Source organism: Canis lupus, chromosome 5 (assembly GCF_048164855.1).
Source record: "Canis lupus baileyi chromosome 5, mCanLup2.hap1, whole genome shotgun sequence".
In the NCBI taxonomy this organism is placed as follows: domain Eukaryota; kingdom Metazoa; phylum Chordata; class Mammalia; order Carnivora; family Canidae; genus Canis; species Canis lupus.
Genome location: NC_132842.1, coordinates 44,153,862 through 44,176,875, shown reverse-complemented (window position 1 = coordinate 44,176,875; position 23,014 = coordinate 44,153,862). Strand labels below are relative to the sequence as shown.

The 23,014-nt window shown below is 40.1% G+C and overlaps 1 long non-coding RNA gene across 1 annotated transcript in view; it reads left to right on the top strand.

The window, feature by feature from the left end:
• The window catches only part of LOC140633634 (uncharacterized), a 424,514-nt gene extending 402,819 nt beyond the window's left edge, over positions 1-21,695 (top strand). The window contains exons 18-21 of the long non-coding RNA XR_012031206.1: positions 11,332-11,450; positions 13,129-13,247; positions 18,658-18,716; positions 21,521-21,695. This is a non-coding gene — a long non-coding RNA (uncharacterized lncRNA). The remainder of the gene's footprint in view (positions 1-11,331; positions 11,451-13,128; positions 13,248-18,657; positions 18,717-21,520) is intronic.
• The last annotated feature ends 1,319 nt before the right edge of the window (positions 21,696-23,014 follow it).

The window sequence follows — 23,014 nt, the reverse complement described above, 5'->3', positions numbered from 1 at the left end:
AAGCTGAAAATGAATACTAAGAGTTAAAAAAAAAATTGCAGCTAGTGGGCTTCTCAGGAATTAGGATTTCCCCAGAGAGAAGTGGTTCACCTTCAGGTAAGACCAACAATAAGCTAACTGTTGATATCCAGTGCTCAACATACAAAGACTAGAGGTTAAATCTGGAAGAGTTTAGAGAAGTCAGTCCATTTTCAGTAAGTCTTTACAGGAAAAAGCAGTGAACATGATCATGATTTATGTAGATAAATTTAGCCACTTTTAGTATGAAAAATGGTCTGCCACGCAACATAAACAGTCTTTTGTATAACTACTTTTTAAATACATCCATTCATCTTTCACCATATTTTATTACTGCTGCATTTTATTATAAACATCATGAGCAGGATCATTTACAGGGAAAAGAGTCAAGAAAGTAGCACTTACTCATGAGAGGCAGTGATGAAATGCTGATACAAATGTGTGTGTGCATGTATGCAGATTTTCATATCTCTTTTTGTCTGTCTTTCCATGTTCTAAGCTAAGGGATTTCCTCATGTAGAATTTCTATCAGAAATGTTTGTTATTGGGCAGCCCAGGTGGCTTAGCGATTTAGCGCCGCCTTCAGCCCAGGGTGGGATCCTGGAGACCCGGGATCGAGTCCCATGTCAAGTTCCCTGCATAGAGCCTACTTCTCCCTCTGCCTGTATCTCTGCCTCTCTCTCTCTCTCTCTGTGTGTATGTCTCTCATGAATAAATAAATAAAATCTTAAAAAAAAAAAAAAGAAATGTTTGTTGTTTTCTTCAGGATCCTCAGAATTCTTTCTTGAGTGAAGTAGTATGCCAAGAACAGTGCCAGACACATCCTACACATTTATTTCAATTTCCTTTCATTTAATTATGTTCACTTGAGTGTCTCTCTAGGAACCTTGGGAATATATCTTTTTGGTATCCACATCGTTTCATCTCACAATACTCAAGTTCAACTGAACAAAAATCTTGATAATGCCTATGAATGCTAGCTTTTTCCATACTTCCCTCTCCAACTCAAACTTCCAGGGAACCTGAAAAAAAAGGGGGGGTAATTTCAAGGTCCACACGGGAGGAAAAATCCTTCAGATTTCAAAGATGATCCTTCTAAGCATGCTATGCCCATGTTGTCTATGAATAGATCTACCTTCTCCTGTTTTCTGCTACCAGTTTAATTTCTTCTAATTCCTGCCTGCTGTATACCTTCCAGAGGTCTTTTACTCTTCTCCAAAAGCTTGGGGATTTCCCAAAAGAATCTTGGGTGTGGGCTCTTAATCTATTCTTTACTCTTACCACGTGCCATTGGCAGTTGTTTACTGACTGCCTACTATGTTGGAGGCATTATGCTAAGCATAAAGGATATTATAAGACATATTTGGGGGTGGGGAGGCATACATGAAATCAACAATATATCATAATTTCAACAACTATAATGTGATGAGGTTTTATATAGGAGTATGCATCTAAATATGGCTGGGAAAGAGGAGGTTAGAGGAATGTATCTCAGAGAAGGTGATGTTGGAGAGACAATGTTGTGAAAGATAACTAGGAATTACCCAGGTAGAGAAGAAGGAGGAGGGACAGAGGACATTATAGGCTGGGAGACCAGCATGTGCAAAATTCTGGAGGCATCAACCAGTGGGTTGATTTGAGGAACTGTAGTGACTCAACAACTGAATGAAGAGAGGTTTAAGGAGTGGATGGAGATGAGAATAACATGTAACTAAGGGGTTGACTGCATGACTTAGGAGAGGTGATTGGATACAACTTTATTTTTCCCTACCAATGACCCTTCCAATTTATTTAATGGGATAATTTTCACCTGCCTACAAAGGACATAAGGTCTGAAATCATGATTTCATTGCCTGCATATTTCTAGAATGTCCAGTCCAGTACAGGGGCTTTCAGATTCATTGAGAGGTAGGACTTCTCCCCACTCACTGTGCTAAGACCTAGTTAATGGTTGCCTGCCTCTGGCAATATGGGTGTGATTGATTCAGTTCTCTCTGCGTCCCCACTTGCTCCCCCATTTACTAGCTCTTCTTTCTGACCCAGCCAGGATTGAAAAGGATGTGAGAGAGAGAAGTAAAAGAAGAAGGCAATTCTTAGTTTACCAGGTAACATTGCACTTTTGGGTTCAGTAGATGCTCAAAATGGATCTCTCTCCATGGGAACTTATCATGAGTTCCTTTAGAGCTTACATCCTTCCTGTGTTCTCTTGACTCAGGCAGATGCATCTCTATTCTGGAGGTCATATGCAGCTCCTTCCTGAGCCCTTAGGAATTCAACAGTGACACTGGCATTGATATAGGCATATAGATCTGCAGGTTGGGACACTAGAGACCCAGAAATGACAGGTTATGTGATTTTTATGTGATCAAGGTAGTATTACAAACCAGTGGGAAAATGGTGTAAGTGACTTTTATAAAGGAAAAAAATGAAATTATATTACTGCTTAAACTATTCTTAAAAATGGGTTCCTATTAGGTTGAACATCAAATGTGGAAAACTAAACTTTAAGACAAATGTAAAAAAAAAATGGATAGGAAAGCCTTTGACTTGAAAGTAGAGAAAGATTTCTTAGGCAAGACACAAAAAATATGACTCATAAAGAACAAATCTGCTAAATCTTTAAATTGTAAAGCTCCTCTCCTTCAGAATATATCATTGTTAAGAGATACAAGGACTTATGGAAAATATTTGAACTATCGGTAAGAGACTGAGGATTAGTATTCAGAAATGTAAAGGACTACTGAAATAATAAGAAAAATATAAACAAACCAATGAACGTGTATGAAGATTATGAATAGGAAACTCACTGAGGTGGAAATTCAAGTGACCAAGAATCATACAAACATTTTCTCAACCTCACAAGTAATCAGGGAGGTGCAAATGAAATAATAATGAAATACTCTTTTATAGCTTTTGTAATAACCAAGATTTTGAACTCCAACAATATCAGCAACTGGCAAGGATGTGGGAAATGGAAAATATTATGTATTGCTGTGGAGAATATAAATTAGAATCCTCTCCAAACTCCTAAATAAGGTATAAAATATACATATTCTACGACTCCTAAGTGTAAATGCTAGAAAATGATTATGCATAGTACATTATTAGTTTCCCATAGCAGCTATAACAAATTACCACAAACTTGATGACTTAAAATAACGGAAATTTGTTCTCTCACAGTTCTGGAGGCCAGAATTTGGAAATCAAGGTGGAGGCAGCATTGTGCTCCCTTCAGAGGCCCGGGGAGAATTTCTTCCTTGCCTCTTCCAGGTTCTGGTGGCTGTTGCTCTTCCTTGGCTTGTGGCTGTGTGTGTTTATGTCTCTTTCTGCTCTGTCTTCACATCACCCTCACCTCTATGTGTGCTGTTGAATTTCCCTCTGCCTCTCTGTTACAAGGATACATATAATTGAATTTAGAGCCCACCTGGATAATCCAGGATAAGAGCTTCCTCTCAAGTCATTAACTTAAACACATATTTTGCCATATAATGTAATGTTCACAGATTCAAGGGATTAGGACATGAACAAATATTTGGGAATATCATTCATCTCACTACAGAGACATAGACAATGATGTTTATTAGGAATTGCTGTTAATAGCAAAAAAAAAAAAGGAAAGAAACATTAATGCCCTACCAATAAGATAATGGATAAAGTGTGATTTGTTAATATGATAGGATATTATATAACAATATATGGTCCATTTCCTCTTTATATCAAAACACATAGATCTCAAAGACTTGTAATAAAGCAAGTTGCGGGTACCATTTATTTAATTTTTAACATAAGAATACAGATATTTAGTAAGAATATAAAGACATGACTAAATAGATCCATACAGATATATGACAGTGTTAAAAACGGGAAAGCATCAGTGGGGTAGAAGATAGGGGGAAAAACAAACATGTTTTCATAGTAAGTTTTCTTTTTAAATAATATACCAAGTAGAAATTCCAAAATGTGAACAGTTCTTAATTCTGAGTGATAGACTCATAGGTGTTTATAATTTCATGTTTTAAAATCATTTTTTAAATGTTTCATATTTTATGTTTTCAATATAAAAAGAGAAAACATTTAATAGTTACTCTGATAAAAGTACAGAGGATAGATTAGAACAGGCAGGAAACAGAGATAAAGAGATCAGTTGGAGACTACTAAAAATAGATAAGATGTTTGAAGATTTAGCCTAAGAGAGGGACCACGAGAATAGCAAGGAAAGAGTGATTATGAATAACTCTAAAAGGTGGAATCTGGGGGCGCCTGGGTGGCTCAATCCATTAAATGTCTGCCTTCAGCTCAGGTCATGATCCCAGGGTCCTGGGATCAAACCCCATGTCAGGCTTTCTGCTCACTGGGGAGCCTGCTTCTCCTTTTCCCTCTGCCTTCCCCCCTACTCATTCTCTCTCTCTCTCTCTCTCTCTCTCTCAAATAAATACATAAAATCTTAAAGAAAAAAAAAAGGTGGAATCTATGGGACCTGTAACTGAGTTGATTGCTTGGGGTTCAAGGGTGATGCCAAGTCACTTACTAGAGGAAACAGATGAATGGTGGTCCTCCAGTCACAAGCAACTTCTGATCTGCTTCCTATCACAAAAGATTAATTTTTACTTTTAATTTTTACTCTTAGATATGGAGAACTGTATGTAAATGGAATACAGTATGTAGTCTTTTTGCCTGACTTCTTTGTCTCTATATAATTATTTTGATATTCATCCCTATTATATATAAAAGTAGTTCTTTTTTATAGCTTTGTAGATATAAAGTTTTATTGATTGCCAGTTGCCCTAGACTGTCCCTTCCTTGCTGATTGGCTCCCTGGATTGTCACCACACAAGATTTATCCCCCTTTCCCTCACCTACCCACTGCCCTACCATATCAAAATCTGCAGCTTTCCGAAATCTTCTTGTCACCGTTTGATGGGCAATGATAATTGTAGAGGGATTTCTTGGTAGATTGCAAAATGTTGCATTAATGTAATATTAAATGAATAATATTCTCAAGGGGGTTGGATGAGGTAATCCTCAAAAGTCCCATTCTGAAAAATTCTCTAATTTTGCTACATTTCTGCCTTAGTACATGATCCTACAAATGAACCATCATTTCTAATATGGATTTGCTAAGGACACAAAGCCAGTGCTGGTAAGATAAGACTAAGTGAACACTCCAGTTACCATGTTTGGAGTTGCCCCCCACATTCATCTTTTGGTTGGCCCATGCAGAAAATAAACTAGTAAGTAAATAGCAGGAGACTAAGTTCCACATAACCATCATTTTGTGATTCTCAGGGCTACCATATGGAGCAAATTCAATTGGTATCCCAAGGATTCCAGTGCTGTCTTGGAAAAATAATTAGTCTGGCATACCAACATCTAGGCAGTCAGCTGAAGCCTAATTCCAGGAAATAGGCACTTTGACAGAGTAACAAGCATGGATGCCCAAGGGAAGGAGAAGCCCTGAAAGAGTTGTTTTAAGTAGCTGTTTAATGATTGAGCACCTTGAAATGCTTTCACTTGGCAGGGTGAAATTATACTACCTAGAGACGTCTGGGGGGCATTTAAAGCTAACAGGCAGTAATGAGTGCTGGTTTTAAAAAAAAAAAATGTATTTTATTGCTCTAGCAATTGGTAGACCTCCTGAAACATCTCTATTCTTTACACCTGTATGAAGAAAAAAGAACAAAGCAAAGAAGAAGGAAGGAAGAAAAGGTATTTCTACCTTGCATGCCTTTTCCCAAAGATTCCTATAACACTTTAAAAGCTAACAGTAATTGATCTCTTAAAACTCGCCAGGCTTTGTGCTCAGTGCTTTACAAATACTAGCTTATTTAACCTTCACAATGGTGCGTGAAGCATGATTTCTCCTTTTTTTAAGTGCTAAAACCAGAGAAATTCAAGGAAAAAGGTACAAAAGTTACTTTACAAGAATAGAAGAAGAAGAAGAAGAAGAAGAAGAAGAAGAAGAAGAAGAAGAAGAAGAAGAAGAAGAAGAAGAAAAGAAAGAAAGAGAAAGAAAGAAAGAAAGAAAGAAGAAAGAAAGAAAGAAAGAAAGAAAGAAAGAAAGAAAGAAAGAAAGAAAGAAGAAAGAAAGAAAGAAAGAAAAAGAAAGAAAGAAAAGAAAAAAAGAAAGAAAGAAAGAAAGAAAGAAAGAAAGAAAGAAAGAAAGAAAGAAAGAAAAGAAAGAAAGAATCTTTCTCTTCTCTTTCAGAAAGCTTCTCCAAGTTAGGTGAAGGAACATTATAGTGTATAAAGAGACAAAGCAGGCAGCCCAGGTAGCTCTGCAGTTTAGCACTGCCTTCCGCCCAGGGCGTGATCCTGGAGACCCCGGATCGAGTCCCACGTCAGGCTCCCTGCATGGAGCCTGCTTCTCCCTCTGCCTGTGTCTCTGCCTTTCTCTCTCTCGCTCTGTGTCTCTAATGAATAAATAAATAAAATCTTAAAAAAAAGAGAGAGAGAGAGAGAGACAAAGCACTCCACTGAGTCCTCAGTTCCACTGCTAATAGCAGCCAAAAGACCTTGGACAAGTCACATGACCTCTCTGGGCTTCAGTTCCTTCCTTCTTAAAAGGATGGGTAAACAGTCCCCACCTTAGCTGCACACTAGAATTACCTGATGAACTTTGAAAAACTGCCAGTCCCAACCCTGTCTCTGCCCTTATTTCTGACTAACTGAATCTTAGAATATCAGCAGTTGGGGTAAAGTATCTGGCTTTATTGCTGGGAACAAAGTATATATGTCCCTACCTCTTTGAGCTAACAATTTAGTGGGAGAGCAAAAAGGCAAACAGAAATCATATGCATTTATATATAAAAAATGTATATGGAACACTTATATTTCATATATATATATATATATCTCACACTTGTGGTGAAAAGGAGAAAGAATAATGTTATTTCAAGACAGAGTAACAGAGAGAACATGATTAAAATAGAGGAGGAGGGGTCTGGGAAGATCTTACTGTGTGTTGGAAGAACAGGAAGTGGGTGTTGGTCATGCGCAGGGCAAGAGAAAGAGCTCCCTAGGCAAAGAGAATATATCTCACTTGGTTAGATACATATTACATTTGGTTGTCTGTTTCCATTACATATGCATAAATATACATAGACACACAGACATATTCCTATATGTACAAAAAAATAACCTATTTGAAGACCCTGAGCCAGAAAAGAAAAGTGCAAAGGACAAGACAAAGTGACAGGGAGTGCTGCACAAGGTTGGCCTTGGGGAGGTCAGCAGCGACTGGAACATATGGTGGGTTGTACTGAGGATCTTAGATTTTATTTAAGTATGCACTAGCAATAGCAAGCCAGTGATGATTTTAGGCAGGAAAGTTACGCATTGAAATTTGTCTTTTAAAAAAGGTATGGAAGTATGGAGGTATGGAGGAAGGTTTGGTTGGAGCTAAAGAGAAAAGAGGAGAAAGTTAGAAGATACTGTAATAACCTGAGTGAAGTTTTTGTTCCTTAATGATGCCAAGTTTAAGTAGAATTCTAGGTACCTGCAGAGACTGAATAAAGAGTGGAAGAAACAGAGGCAAGAAGTTTGACATAATGCAAGTGACAGAATTTATTAAAAATCATGAATTTGCTTTGTACTGAATTTAGAGTAGTGCCTTTGATTTACATGCTCTTCTCTCCCATCTGGGCTTATTCTGTTCCCATACAAGCACACCGAGTTGCCCTGCCCCCATTCCTATTCTCTCCCCCATTGTGTTTCTTCTTCCTTGTCATTGTTTATATTTCTATTCCAAGGCTTAGGGTGCCATTCAACCTTATAGCTCCCATTTTCCATCCTTGCAAGGGTTTCCATTGTGCAGTAGAGCATGGTTGGGGGAAGACACTTAATTGTGCAGGGTTTGGCCACACATTGATCATTTAGCTTTTTGTGCCCTGCTTGAGTGGCTGGTCCCCTGGCTGTAGCCCATTTCCTAATGGAGAGGTGTCAGCTTCACAAAAACATCACCCCGATTGGTACTAATTACCACCTTTCAGAGCCATCATCACCCAAAGGCTCAGAAATGAAAGATCAGCAGGAAAATGAACCTCCACTCACACCTTCTGTGGTAGCCCCTGGCTTCTGATCATGCAGAGAGCATGGGCTTTGGGGGAACAGGGTCTCTGCCTTTCTGCTCTTACAGCAAATGTCTCTTGAGAAGCCAGCCAGCCTTATGACGCTAATCTTCAGCTCACGCAATGACTGAACTCTGTCTTGCTGCATTTCTGGCCCTGTCCTAGTTTCCCCATGATTTCCATTCTCTCCCTTCCCTGCCTTGAGAGGATTCAAACTGCTGATGGTCTTGGAGAACGAAGTGGCAGTAGCATGCCCATGCCCAGCAGGTATATGTTCACAGCGCCCACATCCTTATCCAGGCAGTGATTGAGCTGTCACATGAAGACTTCTTAAGTAAAAATAGCTCCGAGTCAAAGGGAACTTCTCAGTATAGAAAGTACAATCACATGAGTTCTTTCCTTTTGATCGTTGTAACACCTTGTGAAGGGCACAGGGTAGGCATTGTTATTAGCCCCATTTTACAAATAAAGGGATAGAGGACAGAGGCTGGTGACTTGCACGAGGTCCTACAGTCATTTGCTGGTGGAGCTGGCTCACCAAACTCAACCATTATGAAGTGTAGGGGCATGTGGATTAAATGAGATCACATATACCAAAGCACTTTGAAAGCTGGAAAGCACTATATATTTGTATTCATTTCTGGAGGCCGCAGTAATAAATTACCACAAAATGAGTGGTTTAAAATAACAAACTTCTTCTCTCACAGCTCTGAAGGCTAGAAGTCTGAAATCCAGCAGGACCTCTCCTCCCCTGGGGAGCTTTAGGGGAAATCTGTTCTTTGCTGCTTTCAGCTTCTGGTGGTTGTCACCATTTCTTTACTTGAGGCCACTTTGCTCCAACCTCTACCTGCATGGCTGTGTTCCCTCTTTCAGGTCTCTTTGTGTTCTCCTTGTCTCAAATCTTCCTCTGCCTTTCTCTTAGAAGGATACTTGTTATTGAATTTAGACTCTACTCTCTAATCCAGGGTGCTCTCCTCATCTCAAGATCCCTCATTTAATTCCATTTGCAAAGACCTTTTTTTTCCAAACAGAGTAACATTCATAGTTCAGCAATTAGGACATGGATATGTATACAGTATTTAGGACTGTTGCTGGTGGTGGCGGTGGTGGTAGCTGCTGGGGATGTGTCAGAGCCCTGGCACTGTCCAGTAGTCCAGATATCCCCTTTTCCATCTTTGACAATCAAGTCGAGGCAACATAACCTAGTAGTTAAGAACACAGACTCTAGAGCCAGCCTGCCTAAGGTTCAAATCCTAGTTCTACCACTTGATGATTTTGTGACATTGAACAGCTTCCTCAATCTCTCTGGGTCTCCTTTTCTTCCCCTGTAACAGGAAGGCAACAAAGTCTTTTCTCACAAGGTTGTTGCAAAGACCAGATGATTTAATTATGTGTAAAGTGCTTAGACTAGTGTCTACACTACAGAAATGTTACCTATAATTATTCCTGAGGTGGCACTATGACTCATGGTAACTACTCTCACCTCACTTGTTTATCATTTAGTAATGATTTGGGTAAATAATGAACTTGCTCCTCTAGAGAAGCATTTTTTAATCAGTCACTGATTCTGAGCATTTCTGGGTATGTTTTCTTTTTTTTTTTTTTTTTTTAGGATTTGATTTTTTATTTATTCATGAGAGACACAGAGCAAGAGAGAGAGGCAGAGACACAGGCAGAGGGAGAAGCAGGTCCCATGCAGGGAGCCTGATGTGGGACTCGATCCCGGTCTCCAGGATCACGCCACGGGCTGCAGGCGGTGCTAAACCGCTGCGCCACCGGGGCTGCCCTCTGGGTATGTTTTCTAAACAGAAACATTCTAGATTAAGTGTAGAAAAAAAAACCTAAATGTAATGAGAAGGGATCATTGTTGTATGTATGTATGTATGTATTTATTTAAGATTTTATTTATTCATGAGAGACACAGAGAGGCAGAGACACAGGCAGGAGAAGCAGGGAGCCTGATGTGGCACTCAGTTGTGGAACCAGGATCATACCTGAGCCAAAGGCAGATGCTCAACTGCTGAGCCACCCAGGCATCCTGGGATCATTGTTTTAAAGTCTTACATTAGCTTCTCATTTGATCCTGAAGGTTCTGATGTCTTTTGAGCTCATTATTCAATCAAAAACTTCAGTTTGTCTTACTAGGATTTGGAAGAGTTCTGCAGGCTGACATGTCCTTAAAATATTAGATAGAGACATTTAATAGAATGCAGTTTGTTTTTAGGAAGGATTAAATGTTTGAGCAAAAGGTTACAAATTGGGATGATGTTAGATTGACTCACTTGTGTAGCTTCAACCCAAACAAATAATGTTAGGTTTCCTGGACTAGAGCTGAGTACTATTGTGCTTCTTTTGGCTTTTATTTATAATAAACTCTATTGTTTTTCCTAGAATTTGCCCAGTTTCTCCTACTTTAGTCTCAGCCAGAGGCATAATGTCAGAAGAGAAGTAAAGAATGATATTTTGCTCCTGAAACTAGGCTTACCAAGACAAGCATTAAGTTTGGCATCTCATTAGTGTATCCAACAGAAAATGATGGGGGAACCTAACACTGTCATAAAAATAAATGTTCACAGAGAATAGACAAGCTGGAAGGAACCTTGGGTATTAATTTATATAATTCCCATAAATTTATTTTTAAAACTCTTTCATTGTGCAAGTATATTCATCAAAAATTTTGGAAACTGTAGAGAAGTGCCCCCCAAAACTAAATAAAACTATTTGCAGTAGTTTTACGATCCAGATATAAATACTACTAATATTTTTATTTATTTTCTTCCAATATAAGATACAGTTTTCTTTCCATGGTTGGAACCATGCTACTGAAATTAAAAATGCTCCTCCTCTCTAGAAAGACAGTATTTTGATCCTTTTTTATTATAACAAGGTGATAACTTGTATTATAAAGTTAGGGATGGATCAAAAGAGTCTCCTTCTCCTTCGAATCCTATCTCATTATAGTGACAAGGAGTGCCCAGTTGTCCACACTAATTCTGTCTTCTGCCCCAAAACGGGACTGTGCAACTGTCCTCAGTTCCACATAACCCCTTGAGTGGATAGCTCAAGGGGCTATGTGGATTGTCTTCTGCCAACTGAACAGCAGTCCTAGAAGGGAGTCATAGATGCATCTCTTTTTCTAGGACAGCTGAAAACATTATTAATAATAATACTTACAATTAACTGAGATCTTTCAATCTAAATACTTTGAATCTAGTTACTTATTTAATCCTGAAAATATTCCACTTAGGAGATTAACCACCTTAGAAGAACTGTAGAGATGCGGACAGTGTGATGGTGATACCAAAGCTGCAGAACATTCTAGTGATGAAGAGAAACTGGAGGAGATTCCAAATTGAAAATCTGCAAGTGAGTGGGAAATTCAGAAGCTATTAAACTATGAGACATTATCCTACTTAGAGAAATTGAGTTGAATTAATGACACTGGGAAATGTTTCATTTTGTTTTAAAATTAGTCATCCACTGAAGTGACATTGTAATATTATATAATACTTAGGTTTACTCTCTTTTATATTTTATGATTGAAAAACAGTCCACTAAGAAGTCTAGCCTGATTTTGACTCAGTGAACTCTCCCAAGGGAAGGCCATAGCTCAGATGAGAGGCTCCCACCTACTAGGGAGAGTCAAGCAGTGGGAAGACTGTGGGACTTCAGATTCTAATTCCTGCTACACTATTTGCTAGCTAGCTAGCTAGCTAAGGTCTTTACTAGGTGCTCCTTATTTATCTTTAAAAAAAAATTTATTAAAAATTTTTTTTGTTTTTAATTCCAGTATAGTTAACCTACAGTGTTACATTAGTTTTAGGTGTACAGTATAGTGATTCAACAATTTCATACATCACCCAGGGTTATCATGACTAGTGCCCTCTTTCATCCCCATCACCTATTTCCCCCATCTCGCCACCCACCTCCCCTCTGGTGACTGTCACTTGGTTCTCTGTAGTTAAGAGTCTGTATCTTAAGAAAGAGTTTTAAAAGTCTGTTTGTCTCTTTTTATTTTCCTTTGCTCTTTTATTTCTTAAATTCTACATATAAGTGAAATCACATGGTATTTGTCTTTCTCTGGCTTGTTTCACTTAGCATTTTACTCTCTAGCTCCATCCATGCCGTTGGAAATGGCAAGATTTCATTCTTTTTATGGCTGAATAATATTCCATTGTATATGTACCACATCTTCTTTATCCATTCATCTATCTTTGGACACTGGGGCTGTTTCCATAATTTGGCTATTGTAAATAATGCTGCTATACACATAGTGGTGGATGTATCCCTTTGAGTTCATGTTTTTGTATTCTTTGGGTAACTATCCATAAGTGCAGTTACTGGATCGTAGGGTAGTTCTATTTTAACTTTTTGAGGAATCTCCATGCTGTTTTCCAGAGTGGCTGTACCAGTTTGCATTTTCACCAACAGTGTACAAAGATTCCTTTTTCTCCACATCCTCACCAACACTTGCTGTTTCTGTGGTTTTTTATTTTAGCCATTCTGAAAGGTATGAGGTGATATCTCATTGTGATTTTCATTTGCATTTCCCTGATGATGAATGATGTTAAGCATCTTTCATGTGTCTGTTTGTCATTTGTATGTCTTCTTTGGAGAAATGTCTGTTCATGTCTTCTGCTCATTTTTAATTGGATTATTTGAATGTTGAATTGTATCAATTTTTTATATACTTTGGATACTAACCCTTTATTGGTTATGCCATTTGCAAATATCTTCTTCCATTCAGTAGGTTGCCTTTCAGTTTTGTTGATTGTTTCCTTCACTCTGCAGAAGCTTTTCATTTTGATGTGGTCTCAGTATTTTTGGTTTCATTTCCCTTGCTTCAGGATACATATCTAGAAAAATTTGCTGCAGCCTATGCTAGACATCCTTGCTCATCCTTAATTTCCTAGAGAAATGGAATAAAATCTCCTTTGCAGTGTTTTTATAAGGATTATAAATAAGACCCTGTATGTAAAGTTCCTGGCAACAGAAGTTAGTTAAAAAATAAGTAATTTTTATTACCTGTGCTTTCTCCTGACAGTTCATTGTTTTCAAAACATAGTATAACCAAAGGGGAAAGTACATCTGGATACATTCTAGCCTTGGCAATGCAAAGCCTACCACCGGTGGATATGGTAATCAGGCAGGATGGATGCAGAGGTAAGAGAGAAATAGTATATACCCCTCCCCTATACAATGCCCCTATTTATCCAAATGGGGGCAACAGCTGGGCCAGGAGGCTGGGAGCTGGCTGGCCTTCTGAGGCCAACTGGGATCAGATGAAAAGAAAAGCAAAGAGGGGAAGAGAATCTCTCCCAAATGCTATGCTAATCAGCAACTTTTAAAGCCCCTGAACCTTCCCAGGCTCATCCTGAGTCTTTAGTCTGTGCTCCCTATGGGGATGCAGATGAAGATAAAATTGTTAGAAATATGACTCAGCTACATTATAATATTACATACGAAAGGATGGTTAAGAATAAAATAATTACCCCCACAGGATCCTGCCTTTGACATACCTTCTTTGAAGAGTCCAAACAGCCTTGCCAATAATAAACTCATCCTTGCTCCCAACATTGCTAAGAAAAGGAAAAGGGACAAAAGGAACAGAACGACTGTTCCAGGGCCCTAGTCAGTGAACACCAGTTTATTGGGCTCTGAGGACTACTAACAGCCGTGGAGGGCCTCACAAACTTCAAGTTGTTTGTGGGGCCAAAATTAGTGTAAGAGCTAAGTGGCAGAAGTGAAGGAACAGTTTGAAGTAGTTCCCCCTGAGAATCGAGTTTTGATTGTAGCAGGGTGAGGTGAAGTTTGATTTTTTAAAAAAGATCGTTGTGAAGTGAGAGTGGTGGAAGCAAATTTGCCTGAGAAGTCCAGGGATCTTCTGTGGGGGAAGAAACTAAAGCCCCAATCCCTCTTCCATATGATTCAAAGTGACTGAAATCTCTTGAGGTGAACTAAAGGTCAGTCGGTGAGCATGGCCACCACTTGGAAACAAGAAAGGAAAGGAAATCCCTGAAATAAAACTACTTTGAGGGAAGAATGAGATGAGAGGGAGGACACCAGTGAGAATGGGGAAAATTAACAAGGCAGGAAACAACAAATGGTGGAGAGGATGTGGTGAAAAGGGAACCCTCTTACACTGTTGGTGGGAATGTGAACTGGTGCAGCCACTCTGGAAAACTGTGTGGAGGTTCCTCAAACAGTTAAAAATAGACCTGCCCTACGACCCAGCAATTGCACTGTTGGGGATTTACCCCAAAGATACAGATGCAATGAAACGCCGGGACACCTGCACCCCGATGTTTATAGCAGCAATGGCCACAATAGCCAAACTGTGGAAGGAGCCTCGGTGTCCATCGAAAGATGAATGGATAAAGAAGATGTGGTTTATGTATACAATGGAATATTACTCAGCTATTAGAAATGACAAATACCCACCATTTGCTTCAACGTGGATGGAACTGGAGGGTATTATGCTGAGTGAAGTAAGTCAGTCGGAGAAGGACAAACATTATATGTTCTCATTCATTTGGGGAATATAAATAATAGTGAAAGGGAATATAAGGGAAGGAAGAAGAAATGTGTGGGAAATATGGGAAAGGGAGACAGAACGTAAAGACTGCTAACTCTGGGAAACGAACTAGGGGTGGTAGAAGGGGAGGAGGGCGGGGGGTGGGAGTGAATGGGTGACGGGCACTGGGGGTTATTCTGTATGTTAGTAAATTGAACACCAATAAAAAATAAATTAAAAAAAAAAAAAAAAAAAGAGATGAGAGGGAGGGGCTGGGTCCTGCCATGAGCCAGCTGGTTGAAAGGAGAGCAGCGGAGGAACCTGTTCTCCATGGGGCAGACTGGAGCCTCAGGACATGACTGGGAGTGAATCTGAGCCAGTTTCAAACTTCAAGTCAGGCCAGGGTTGGTGTGGAAACCTCTTGACCGAGAGTAGCACCAAAGGGTGGGGATGAGGAATTATCTTCTTTTCCACCTGAAGAACTGTTGCAGCTGATCTCTGAAGAAGACTGCATTGAATTATGGGGGATGGGCAGCAGAGCCCAGCCACGCCACCACCAGGAAGCACTCTTGGCTGTGTTCAGGGAAGACTCTGCAGACCCACAGCTCACTGGGCTTCATTCAGCTGCCTCCAGCTTCCATAGAAGCAGCTGGAAAGGTGTTTGTTCTGCATGAGGGGCTCAGCTAAGAAAAGAGATTGGTTTTCCTGCTGATCCGAATGGCAGTGGGCTTGAGAGTTGTATTTTCCAAGGCAAACTGGGTGGCGATCATTTCTGTCCCCAAATTGCAAAATAGTTTAAACTTAAACTCATTAAACATTAAACTCAATCAGCAAAGGAGGAGATGGTGAGAATGCCATAGCTCTGAGCTGGGGCTCTGAGGTCACACACACCTGAGTTAGAGGGCTGCTTCTGTCACTCAGTCCTCAAGCCTTTGGCTTAAATTTCCTCAGCTCATTTCCCATGTATTCTTATTTTCAAATGGGACACTAATGATGCCTATCTCATAGAGTTGTTATGAAAATTAAATGAGATAACACATGTAACATGCTTGGCACCTATAAACCTCAATAAATGTTCAATTAAACAAAGACCAAATAGGCCCCAGGCCCATTCCATGGGAAGAGAACTGCATTTGGCAAGCATCTCGGATGGATATAGCAAGTTGTGTGTGAACAACGGCGAGCAGTATACTTTGCTAAGACGGAGAGATTGTGCTGAGAAATCACGAGCAATTTGGTAAGAAAAGGGCAAGTTAGTTTGGGACAGGCCCAGAGCAGGCAGAAGAAGGGCTTGGATGATGAGTGGACTCAGACAAGAATCAAGGCATCCTGAATCGAAAACAACTGCGGCATTTCTGGTATAATTTTTTTTCTCCCTAAAGATTTTCAGTTTTTTACAAGGACGTTCCCTATTTTAGTATTTCCTCCACTTGTTTCTCCCTTCCCCCAAATCTCTCGAGGATTCTACTTCCATCGTTTTGTTACATGTTTGGATTTCAATTCTTGTTTGAAAATAATACGTGTGCTATTATTCATTTGGTGTTTTGGTCAAACATGCTCTACGGAGGACGTGAGAATGCACTCCCCTGAAACATTTGGAGGTGATGAACAAATGGTGCCTCTCAGGACGGTGGTGGAAGAGTCATAAAACTTCATACGTCAGGAATCTTCTTGACAGGCCTTCCTAGGCCTGAGTCCAAGATGAAGCTGAGAAAAATGAAAAGGGATTTGGCTGACAAAGCAGATGACAGGCAGGGAGAGCCAGTGAAAGGGAATTGGCCAATGGCAAAAGGGGAATTGGCAAGGCTTTGTGAAACCCCTTGCTGGAAAACCATAAACCTCAGATTGTCCGTCTGGCGCATCAGTCCTCAGAGGCAAATCATTTTTGCCTGTGGAAGGTGCCTGCCAGGAAGCTGCACCTCAGGGGGCGCCTTTGGAAAAGGGGATCGTGTCTGGATCACTGCCCAACATTAAGTGGATGGGGATGAGAAGAAACGGCTCACAATGAGATCTCTGAGGGCTGGGAAATGGGGAGCCGCTCCAGTGGCTGACACTTGTGAGTCACAACGATGGGAAAAGAGGTTGAGAAACAGAGGAAGAGGACAGGATGCTGGGGAGGGAGGAGGTGGGAAGCAGCTTTGTTTCGTCAGTTGGAGGTTGTCAGGGCCTGTCTTCTTCTGTGACGGGTCTCCACTGGAAATTACTCATCGACCCTTTCGAAACTCCAGTCTGCCTTCCTCCAGGTGAATAAGTCACTTCTACGGGTCTCCCAAATGAGTGCTTCCAATGTGAAAAATCTCTCTTAGAAGTAAAATATGTGTGTGTGTACATGATCCCACAGACCCGGAGCAGGGCAGATCCTTGACAGGAGGGAGAGCAGGGCTTTCATTCAGAGCCCTCTTCATTCCTCAGAGTGTCCTTTTCTCATGTCTTTATGTCATACCTTTGGCTTTCAGGCTATCCTGATTCTTGTTTCTGGTCTTCTCCTATGGCCTCCCACTCAATTCTTTCCTTCCTAAGAGTGTGGTTTATGACCCATATTTCCCTTATTTTCCCTACCAAGATTTCCTTTACTTTGAGAACTGGGGGGGGAGTGGGCGGGGGGAGTTCACACTTAAAGGATTAATAACCAGTAGTATTTAGTATGACAACCTCCATCAGAGCACACTGTTCTAGCTTAGTTCTCCCCAACCTATTTTCATGTCTGGCACATAGAGCAAAGCTTTCCATACACTGTAATACATGAAAGAGAGAGGCAATAGGCCACAGAGGGCTCAAAGGGATCAATATTTCTCGACTTGTAGAATCCTTCTGTGCACATCAGTTGGAAACTTTGTCTTAACCCAGCGCTTTTGCAAATGAGCTTCAGTGAGCTGTAGCAGTCTGCAGATGTGTCTCAGAAAGTGAGTAGGCATGATTCAAAAGGTCTTCTACTTCAACTACAGCATCTCTGCTTTTATGTTTTATTTATGAGCCCTCTGAATACAATTTTATGGAAAGGAAGAGGGTTGACAATGTAAAGGGGTTAGAAAATCACTATTTTATCCAACAAATAAAATCTTTCATGGTAGAAGCTCAAGCAACCATAACAGAGGAAGATATTCTGAAGACAGGGGTTTTCTGGGGGCTGATATGATAGAAATCATATCATTCAGGCAATAAAGTTTACTCCACACAGACCTCCATGTAGGCAGGCCCTGCACATGATCTGTGGATATCTTGCCCCTCTGGTTACAGAGGTTTTGTTTCTTTAAAAACTGTGATGCAAGGGGTGTCTGGGTGGCTTAGGCAGTTGAGCATCCAACTCTTGGTTTTGGCTCAGGCTATGATCTCAGGGTGTGGGATCAAGCCCCACATTGGACTCTGAATTCAGCACAGAGTCTGCTTAGGCTTCTTTCTCTCATTCTGTCCCTCCTGCTTGTGTGTGCTGCACTCTCCCTCTCTCTCAAATGAATAAATAAATCTTAAGAAAAAAATTTAAAAATTAGAAACTCTGATGCTTGAAAAGGTTATCCCAGCACCAGCAGGTAGATTAATGCCAGAGCATACTAGTGTCTTAATTCAGTGAAATCAAAGACACAATCACTGTTCTTGTCTTTGGTACCTTTTGTATTGCATTTTCATTTATTTCCGCCACTTTTCAGAAGCCATACAGCATCTAGGAGATCAAAGCTGCTGAAAGAAAGCCGAGCAAGACAAAGTGTTTATAGGTTGGCTGAGCTATTTCCTAAGCCTGAGGCATTGATCTATTTACTATTATTTTATAGTTTTCATAGTATCTATTTCCACCCCACTTTGTTCCAAAAAGGACTCAAATTGGGAAAGATTCATTGAATTGTGTTCTGGTAGAAGAGATTTCATCTCAAATTTCAGGTACTTGGCACTTGATGGTACATAATTTCAAAACTATCATGGTTTAATGTGAAATTATTGTAGAACTTTCATTGCCTGATTTTCATCTTAGACCTTATATTAAAATAGCATATCAGTGACAGTTACAAGAATGTGTGTGTGCATGTGACCATGTGTGTTTTTCATTTATATTCCATGTTCCATAAGGATTTGAATTACCATACAAAGGATTTGAGGCAGCAAGAACACTAGTTTTACAGATTAAGGTAAATGTCTTAAAATACTGGCAAAGTGTTACCTTTCAACCAGGATTCACTAGTAACATTTTTCTATTTATCAGTGGAATTTTGATAACACAGTTGAAACTTGCTACTTCATCTTGAGATGTCTTTCTACTAGAGTTTTTAAAAATTGCTTTTCAGAAGCAACAGGGGAGAGTAGTGATGCCCAATTGGTTAGAACAGACTCATTTCCGTGACCTTTGTCTCACATTCTCTTTCTAAATTTCTGAAAGCTCTAAATACAGTTATCTGATTTATTCTGAATAGTGCTGGGCCAGTGGAATTCTCATCTTCAAAATAAAAAAAATTCAGGCCAATTAAGGTCTATTTCTTATCAAATAAATCAAACTTCAGCAAAGAAAACCCTGTGCTTACATGAGACTCATCATCTACTGAAACAGATTCATGCTCTTAAAAACAAAGGAGAGAGTCAGCTAGTCAAGAATGTTTCTCTTGCTTCCAATTCTAGCCTACTGTCCGTTGCCCTGTTACTATTCTCACGTGTTCTACTGTCTGTGTGGCATTTTATTTTAAAATATTCAGGGCAGCCCAGGTGGCTCAGTGATTTAGCGCCGCCTTCAGCCCAGGGTGTGATCCTGGAGACCTGGGATTGAGTCCCACGTTGGGCTCCCTGCGTGGAGCCTGCTTCTCCCTCTGCCTGTGTCTCTGCCTCTCTCTCTCTCTCTCTCTCTCTCTCTCTCTGTCTTTCATGAATAAATACAATCTTTTTAAAAAAAAATAAATAAAAAATAAAAAATAAATAAAATATTTCAATATGAACATGGTGAGGTAGTCGTACTTACAGGTTAACTCTAGCCTATCCTCCAAGTGCAGTTAGCCAGCCTTTATAGAACCTATCAGGGAGCTACCCTGTGGAAGTGGTTAACCAACAGACGAAGTACCCTAGCTAAAACGCACATCTTCTAAGATGGTCACTTAGCATTGTAAATATAATTAGGCAAACCTATGCTCGAAGGCTTACCAATTAGCATAAGGGATGTTTAAAATAGTTTTTAATTGGTGAAAAAAGTATTCAAAAAGGGTGGTTGGATAGTAGCGTCATGAAGTAACCACCGCCCTTATGTGAATGAATACAAATGGTTCAGACTTGAGGTCTAGACCTCTGAATTGGCCCTGCATTCCTCCCCTTCCCAGAGCACCTTGTGCCTGACACAGCACAAAGCTGGCCAAACCTGCCATCAGAATATGCTTGCCTCAAATTCAGTTAAGCCTTTTTATGGGAAAGGCTAAATAGAAGGCCCAGGTAAGAGAGGGCCCGAGGGTAAAGGGTGGGACTTCTCAGCTACACAGCAGGCTTCAGAGTATTTTTGAGCCCATCTAGGTGTTGTCAGAATAATGTCTAAAACTTGTTTTCATTAAATTACAACTCCTGGTAGCACGACTGTGGGGAAAAGAACATATAAGCTCCCCCAGTCTTCCACCCTTCTAAATGGCTGGAGGCTATTGACAATAACTAGAAAAACTTTATATTTCCCAGAAAGCCAGTTTGGCTTGGGTGATTTGCTGTGGCATGCAAATTTCAAATCTATATTCCAAAGTCCAGAAAGGACTCACTTAAAGATATGAAAGGTTTATTTAGATAAAGATGTTTAGCGTAAGGTTGTATTTTTTCCTTGGAATTTTGGGACTCTGATTGTATTCCGTAAATATCCCTTTCTCAATTGTTAGAACTGCTTGGGGGCCTTTATACTTGTTGCTAATCACTATGTTTCTGTGATTTCTGGGATACTTTCTGAACTCCTTTAAATTCTGGGGCCCTGCCAGTTTGCTTCTTGAGCAGTAATTATGCTCCTTTTCTGTGGCATTTCGTTATAAAACACTGGATCCTGAACAGGTTGCAAATCCAAAGCCACTAAGGCAAGGGTACAAGCTTGGTAGAATGTTCCTTCATCTTGTGCTGGCTGTGATAGGCAAGCACTGCCCAGCAGTCAGGGAGAGACCCGCTGAGGACCCTAGGCTTCATGCCGCAGGATTTCCTTTGAGATTTAATGCCTATCAAGTTCACCTTCAAAGAACACAATGCCCATCTGATTTTTTTAAAAATATTATTTGAATGAGAGTCAACCACTGACTAATTGTGTCTGGAACCTGTCAGGCCAGAATCTGTCTTAATGGAAAAAGTTAGACAAGATGATTGGGACCATGAGGGGAAATTGAGAGACACACACCCCCCCCCCACCCCACCATGGAAGCATCAGGGTAGAAAAAGATAGCAAAATTTGGTATTAGTAATGGATTTTCTTTTATTCTGCTCTCTGAACTATTTGAACCCCTGGGAGCCATGGAGGCAACCGGTTGGCCTAGAGTGGGTCAGCACACTCCAGAGGGCTGCAAGGCTATGCAGCAGGGAGCCCCTGGGGGGCAGCACTCGGTACAGATCTTAGTGAGACTCCCAGCTGCAACCTTGGGCAGGCATCCAGGGGCCACTCTGTCCTGCCTCTCACGGAAAGTGCACAGGCAAAAGATAAGGAACATTTTCCAAGCAGTAATAATATTTTTGTCTTGAATACAAGAAAGCAGTGAGCCAGAGCACATCAGCATGAAACAAGAACAGACTGGTGTGTCCAAAGGAATACAAGCCAGGTTTCACCAAATTTTTATTGAGAACAAACTGGATGTTTATATGAGAATCCTAAGGTATAATAATCATAACTAGATAATTATGCTTAACATTTGGTCCTCATTTCATATGGGGATTCAGTAATTCTCTGTGATTTTATTACTTTCATGTCATCTGGAGTTCTATAACCATCTTGTTTTTATTACAGATCATGACCTGGAATGGTTGGCTTCTCCCTGCTTATGGAAGTGACAGTTCTAGGGCCACTAGCTGAATATAGCTATAAGCCATTTATTTCTGGGTCTCTGTCACATCCCACACTGACCAGTTTTAACTGTATTCAAAGAATGATTGTCACGGTCCTGACTAGACTGAGAAATAAATCATCAGTCACTTAAAATATTGTGTGAATTTTAAATAAGAAGATGAATCTTTAGATTGCCTTTGATAAAGCTTCAAGTTGGGTTATTTCTGACAAACTGGTTCTTCTCCCTGCAGTACCTGAAAACTATTCTAGAACCTAGCAATGTTTCTGCCCTCACTTGAGCTGCCAATATTTCAGATGTGAACTGGTACTCCCATGGTATCAGTTGTCTGTGTAAATTCACCAGTTCTACATCTGTGAAGAACCTACACCCGGCCCTAGATTTCTGCTGATTCTTGAAGGAGAATCAGTACACTCTCGTGGACCTTCCTATCTCTGACTTCTGGGACCATGTTTGCTCTCCCTGCATCAGCCTCTGTCAATCCAGTTGCAATTGCCATATATATATATATATATATATATATATATATATATATATATACACACACACACACACAAATCACTCTGTGTTTCATGAATAATACATTGTACTGAAGGCTTGCAACCCAAGGGTCAGAGTATTTGGATGGGTCTTATCACATAACAAGGACGCACAAGGTCCTATTGCCTCTCTATCCTGTTCCCCAGCCTCCCTTATTGTCCTTGGGAGCTCCATGATCCTTTCCCTCTGTTAAGCAAATGAACGCAGTTCCCTTGACTCCTACCTGTACCCTTCTATCAGTGACCTTACAGAACTAAGTGTCCTCTATATAATGAGATCCATGCTCCTGAGAAAATAGCTAGAAATATGGAAATTCAGTTGCATGTATCTATTAGTTGATTGAAATCAAGGCTGAGTCTCTGCCTTCATTAAAAGGCAGCATGATATTTTAGAAAAGGAGCTGAATTTAGAGTCAGCCCATTGGGGTTTCGAGCCAGTAACTCCCCTCACTAGTCACATGAAAAAGCTAGCAATCCATTTGGACTCTCAGTTCATCATCTAAAGAGTAAAGATGGTGCTAATTAATATTTTACATCTTTATACTGATCCAAGAAAATGATTTTGCCATGCACTCTGAAATATTAGAGCAATGGTTCTCAGGACATTTTTAACTTGACACAACTGAGCAGTGCTGTTGGCATTTAGGAATGCTGGCCTTCCTGCAGTGTGGGGACATTCTGCATAACACAGGACTGTCACATTAGCAGTAGCAGCCCTATGGAGAAACACTGTTTTTTGAGCACAGCATAAGCAAAGCTATGTTACCTCTGATCTGCCTTTCACACAAAATACAGATGGATGTATACATGGCATAGATAATTCTTTAAAAAAGGTTTTCCTCATTCTGGATTATTTTACCATTATCTTTGTTCCAAGGTGATAGGTTCTCTGGGAGT